This window comes from Neofelis nebulosa, chromosome 1 (genome assembly GCF_028018385.1).
Source record: "Neofelis nebulosa isolate mNeoNeb1 chromosome 1, mNeoNeb1.pri, whole genome shotgun sequence".
Lineage (NCBI taxonomy): Eukaryota > Metazoa > Chordata > Mammalia > Carnivora > Felidae > Neofelis > Neofelis nebulosa.
This window is the reverse complement of record NC_080782.1, coordinates 230,261,912-230,267,190: the sequence shown is the minus strand read 5'-3', so window position 1 is coordinate 230,267,190 and position 5,279 is coordinate 230,261,912. Positions and strand designations below refer to the sequence as shown.

Genomic DNA, 5,279 nt, shown 5'->3' with positions numbered 1-5,279 from the left:
TGTTACAATGAAGACAAGGGCTGCTCTTTGAAGAGAATGTAAAACTCTCCAAGTAACAATTTATAACGTTCCTTCAAGTCATTGATCTAAATTATACTTACCTTAAAACCAATGAAACGGCAACGTTCATTAACAAAATAGGTGACTGCATACATGGCTTAATTTGAAGGTTGCCCCAAGCTCTCTTCTTTAATGGAATGCCCATGGTTCTTAGAACCCACAAAGTCTGACCCATTCTTTGAGCCTTTTAGGAGGATCTTAAAACGTGCTGAAAAGGTTATTGGGCAAAAAAGATGGAGCTTACAGCTGGGAGAGAATCTAATGATCATGGGTTTTTACCTCCAATTATTAGCTATACAATCTCCACCAATAAACTCTTTCATTTCAGGCTCTTATAAATCAAAAATCACTCAAACCCTCTTAAGTAAGAAAGAGAATTTATTTTTAATTCAGTGAAGTATCACAGGAACCACAAAACAAAAACAAAAACAAACAAACAAACAAACAAAAAACATGCCAGCCAAAGGATGGATAGAATTCAAAGTAACTTTGGGACCAATCCCTTTCAAACTTCCATTTCTCTCACCATATCTGTGCTTCTTGGAATGCTTCTGTCATTTTCCTTAGTGTTGTTGAGATTCCTCTGCTTACCCATCTTAAGCATGACCATAAATGGCAGCCTCCTCATTAGGCCTACAGATCCTTAAGTTAGCAACCTACTGCTGGACTTTTTAAAAAAATTCTAATGTTCATTTATTTTTGAGAGAGAGAGAGCGAATGGGGGGAGGGGCAGAGAGAGAGGGAGACACAGTCTCCTGAAGCAGGCTCCAGGCTCCACCTAGAGCCCCACGCAGGGCTCCAACTCAGGAGCAGTGAGATCATGACCTGAGCCGAAGTCAGAGGCTTGACTGACTGAGCCACCCAGGTGCCCCACAGCTGGATTTTTTTTTTTTTTTTTTTTTTTTTTTGATTCCATGTCCAGAGAGGAAAGATCAGATTGCAATAGCTCATGCTTTCCTACCAGACCAATCTCCTGGAGTCCTGGGGTCCCTAGCAAGCATTTACCTTGGCCCAATACTTGTGGCCAGGGAGAGTGTGGTCACACAGGAAGTGGGTCTATCCAAGGGACCAGGCAGCAAGGAGGCAGCAGGAAGAGACAGTCTCTAGTAAACTTTCTTCATCTCATTTCCTCATCTGCAAGACCTGGACCAGCAATCCGCTTCACATATGTGTAGGGGGAGGGATTGAGGTATTTTGTTGACTTTTTACTTAGATCGACTTAGGATGACATATTGCCCTTCTGTGCTTTTTGGCAAATGCCACCATTTTATTCACTTTAATGTAGCTGACATCACTGATGGTGACTGTCTTCCTGTTTGATCTTCATTGCAATCTTAGCATACATGAGAGTTGGCTCCAGGGTACGTAAGCACTGCCTGAACTACTGCAACATCTCACTGAGACCAGTTTATTCAACATCTCATATTTGTAGATCATCTTCTAGTTCAGAAAGTGCTCCGCAGGACTAACGGGAACCACATCTAGTGCTGCCCCTGCCTCCAGATGCCATCATTTCGTGTGGCGATGTGTGCTGGCCACGTACACTGCATAGGCTTCCCTTCCAAGGCCCATTATGTTCCTACTTCTGCTGCAGCCCTGTCGTCTTGAGGCCAGAGCTCTGCTCACCTGGGCTTCCTTCAGGTATGCTGATGCTGCTTCTTTAAGACAGAAGGCTGCCAAACACGTGACTCGTGATTGCAGTTTGATTTTTTAAATGATAAAAATAAACCAATAGGTGAGCCCAGTGTTTACTGGAGGAAAACACTCAGGATGAGGGTGCTTTGGGAAGTCAGGGAGCCAAAGAAGCAGTGGCCTAATTTTCAAATAAAGCAGAAAACTTAAGAGATTAACATAGTTTGGTTCAGAAACTCTTGTAGTTTCCTGATTACCCAAAGATCAAAAAGTTACCTCGTTCTCTTCTTTATTTCAAACTTCTTGATATCTTGCACTATGGTTAAAAATCTTGGATAATTACTACCATATTTTCATGACTTCAGAGGTGAAAATGTAGCCTGTAGTCTTCTTACAACTATCTTAAAGAAGCAGGTGTCCTGCAAAAGGCGACTGCTTTAAAGCCCCATCCACAAATTATTGCTATACTTCTCTGTGGGTTCTTCCTATTAAAAAACAAAACAAAAAAAACATTATATGTAATTGGACCAATGAATTGTATCCAGGATTCACCTTTAACTATAAGTTTTAGGAGACAGTATAAAAGCAATCTAATAGCAACCTGTGTTAGATGTGTTTCTTATCAGCTTCTCAGTTTCCAAACTCATCAAATATTGAACTTCCTGGAGCCAAAACCAACCCTCCAGAAGCTGAAACATTTATTTAGAACTATACTCAGAATATAAAGAGCTGGGACAGGAAAGAAAAACAAGTCAATACAAGCACAGTGTTCGTTTCTCCCAGAATGTGTGTTCTGAAAGACAAATACTGAGCCGCAAACACTGAAAGCCATGTCTGCTGTTCTCCAGTTCCTATGACTACCCCTGCCCCCTGTGCAAATCATAGCGAGGGTTCCATTACCACCCACCGTGGGAAGCCACAGTCTGGAATCAGGACCAACAGAAGCCAGATCTAGTACTGCTCCTGTCTCTAGATAATCGTGTGGCTTAGCTTCTTGATCTGCCAATCTTAAAGTGGGATCATACATTAATACCTGATTTGCTTACTTCAATTGGTTGTTTAAAGTAGAAAATATGATTGGGGAGCCTGTGTGGCTCAGTTGGTTGAGCATCTGACTCTTGATTTTGGTTCAGGTCATGATCCCAGGGTCACGGGATTGAGCCCCGTGTCAGACTCCACCCTGAGCGTGGAGTCTGCTTTGGATTCTCTCTCTCTCTGTCTCTCTCTCCCTCTGTCTCTCTCTCTCTGTCTTGCTCTGCAGTAAAATAAATAAATAAATAAATAAATAAATAAATAAATAAAATAACAAAATAAAACATAAAATAAGATCATATATGTGAAACTACTTTGAAACTAAAAGTTGTTCTACAAAATCAGGAATGAAGTGAAGGTACGATATTTTTGCTGAGAACCCAAACATTGTTTCTGCTCTTGGCCACTGAAAAGAAGCCTAAAACTATGTAATTTTCTTTTCTTGGTTTTAAACAATTTAGGAAAGAATGTTCTTACTCTGATGTATTCCCTCTCACCACCATCCCACCAGGCCTTCAGAATTCTGCTGACATTTTCCTCGACAAGTATGAGGATTTCACTGACATTTTCCTCAAGGCCTTTTCAGCTTCTGACTGTACCACAGTCCCAAAGCCGGTGCCACATGTCTCAGGTTTTGTTAGGACAGCACCCCCTTCTAGGTACTAAAACCCATTCAGATTATCCATCACGGCATCAGTAAACTACTCCAAAACTTAGTGGCTTAAAACAATAGCAAATATTAATTTTGCTCACAGATGTTCATTTGGGGCAGAGCTTAGAAGAGGTAGCTCATTTTTACCTCACAGCATCATTTAGGGCTGCTTGACTAGGATCCGCAGGACCTGATTTCAAGACGGCAAATTGGTGCTTGCCACCACCCAAGGGCTCATCAGGGCTATGGACCTGTCAGTGTGGGTCGTCGTGTGGGTATGCTGATAGACTTAAAAAGTAGTATTAATCACAAACAATCATCTTAGCCTTTTGGGAAAGACACTACCACTGTTGGTATTTTTGAAAATCAATGCATCTTTCAATATAAATAAGCAATTGTAAGCCAGATAACCAAATTCAAGCCCTGATTTCAGATCTTTATTCATAGACTAACACATAAGTGTCCAGTATCACTGTAACTTCCATTGCAGATTATTTTAAAACAATAAAACTTTAAACATAGAAACTAAGAACTAGAAATTAAGGGATTGATAATACAAGTTTAAAGAAAAAACTCTATCTGTAAATCTTTTTTTTTAATGTTTGTTTTTGAAAGAGAGAGCGTGAGCATGAGTAGGGGAGGGGTCAAGAGAGGGGGGGACAGAGGATCTGAAGTGGGCTCTGAGATGACAGCAGAGAGCCTGATGCAAGCCTCGAACTCATAAACTGTAAGATCATGACCTGAACTGAAGTCAGATGCTTAACTGGCTAAGTCACCCAGGTATCCCTATCTATAAATCTTGGTAGAATTCTTCAAAGAGGTCATTTAAATTATAAAATTTAGAACCGCTGACTGAACTATGAAGAATAAACATTAAAACCCAACTAACTTCATCATCTGGAGAAGTTAGAGCTTCTACAAACATGTGTCTTCTATATGGCAGACACTTAACAATTAAATAATCCTTGGATTAGAAGGGAATTGGAAGATCCCTAAAGAGTACTAAATGAAACAATAAAGGTGAAATGAATATACAAGAGCCTAATACAGAACCTGGCATTTTGTAAGCACCCTATAAGTATTTGAATTAAATCTATTTCCATTGTCAGTGATTAAAAAATAAATATTTCACATAAAATCTCTGCAATAAGAAACATTTGTCACCATAATTCAGAGAATCCAGATAAGCAAGCATATACATTAAATACATGGTAACACTATTATACAAGTAGACAGAATGCAACACTGGATTTCAAGTCTGAAAAAACTAAATTCAAGCTCCAGATTTAGCATTTATCAGTTGTCTGAGGTTGGAAACTTCATTTCATTCATTGAAATATCCATTTTCTTACTTGTAAGAATGGGAATAATTATCTCATCACATATTGTGTGAGTTATCACAAGCACAAAATTAAGTAAGATAAATCATCAGAAAGAACAATATAAATCTAGGATATTACCATAATTGCTGTTATTGTACTAGTATATATTTTCACTCTCTGGACACTCTGAAGAGTAGGTTTAGAAAATGACATATAAATTCATCTGCAATATTATAGGAAATTTCAAAAGATAAATGGAAATTAATACATTTTTGGAAAGTAGTTTTCCAAGGGTATAGTATGTTATAAAAATAATAAATCACTACAAATCAGATACAACGATAAATTTTTCCCTTAACACAGTGAACGCTTCAGACTTCATGCAGTTTTCCTCAAGAAGTTCACTTAGGGCTTAACCAAACAGCTCCATAGTGTTAAGTACAGAGGAATATATCAACCACCCTAATAAAACCATCCAGGGACTCACTAGAGAGGTTCCTCAATTCTGGAACAGTTTTACAAATATTTTTGAAATAACAATAAATCGGCTTTGGGGAGGTTGATATAAATAAATTTGAAAA

The 5,279-nt window shown here is 38.8% G+C and overlaps 1 long non-coding RNA gene across 1 annotated transcript; it reads right to left on the bottom strand.

Moving 5' to 3' along the window:
• Nucleotides 1-420: 420 nt before the first annotated feature.
• Nucleotides 421-3,655, bottom strand: LOC131487205 (uncharacterized). Its single transcript, XR_009249660.1, has 2 exons — nucleotides 3,524-3,655; nucleotides 421-2,177 (listed from the first exon to the last, which is right to left on the bottom strand). It is a non-coding gene; the product is annotated as an uncharacterized LOC131487205 (long non-coding RNA).
• Between the last annotated feature and the right edge of the window lie 1,624 nt (nucleotides 3,656-5,279).